Consider the following 919-nt stretch of genomic DNA (forward strand, 5'->3'; position numbering starts at 1 on the left):
CTTCTGAATATCCATTGAAGAGTTCAGCTGTGAGATGGTTTCTATTCAAGGGCAATGGGTTTAAGTTGTCAGTTTAAATTCTAATCTATGGACACATCTTTCAGAAAGCATTTTTTTGTTGTTGTGTTACTGAATTTTAAAAAAGCTCAAACTGATTGGTTTAAAATAAAATCCATTGATTATATTACATCTTCCATTGGCAGACATCTGAGAACACCTTATCTGGATGCTCTGGTCTGAGTTTTATAAGGCTGCATTTAAGTTTACATATGCTGTAGTCTCATCTACATACTTAGCCAACAGAGAGTCTAATTTCAAGCTCACTCTTACTGTTGGCAGAATTAATTTCCTTATGGCTTCATGAATGAGAATCCTTGGCTTTACTGGCTGTCAATTCGAGATCTCCAGATGTTTCTTGACACATAGGCTTTTCAAAAAATACCTGCTCTGTTCAACAGGTTCAAATGGAATTTCTACCACATAGAGGGTCTCACTTTTAAAAGTGTTTTCCTGTCTTAGTCTGATCTCTTTTGTACAATTTCCTTTTTTAATTAGTTAAATATTAACTATTTTGATAAATGAAAATATAGTTAGCCTTATTAAACTATCATTTTAGGTTTTTTTCTAAAATAACAATTTAGTATACATTGAGTAAAAAAGACTATAAGGAACATACTCCTATTTTAAAAATAATTTTTATGAGGATGATGTGAAATGTGAAGAAGGAAATTCATGTCTCTTCCAAAATTAAAACCAAAGCAAAAGTTTTAAAGCCAAGAAGGCTGCCTTCATCAGCATCCATAGCAACAACAACAACAAAAAGAGACTTGCTGTGTATATATCACCCGTCTTCTTGCACTAAAAGACACTCCTTGCTGTAGACCATGAGAGGGTGTTTTTTTTTTTTTTTACCAACAAA

This window comes from Elephantulus edwardii, unplaced genomic scaffold (assembly GCF_000299155.1).
Source record: "Elephantulus edwardii isolate Elephantulus edwardi_28Jun2011 unplaced genomic scaffold, EleEdw1.0 scaffold00147, whole genome shotgun sequence".
NCBI lineage: Eukaryota > Metazoa > Chordata > Mammalia > Macroscelidea > Macroscelididae > Elephantulus > Elephantulus edwardii.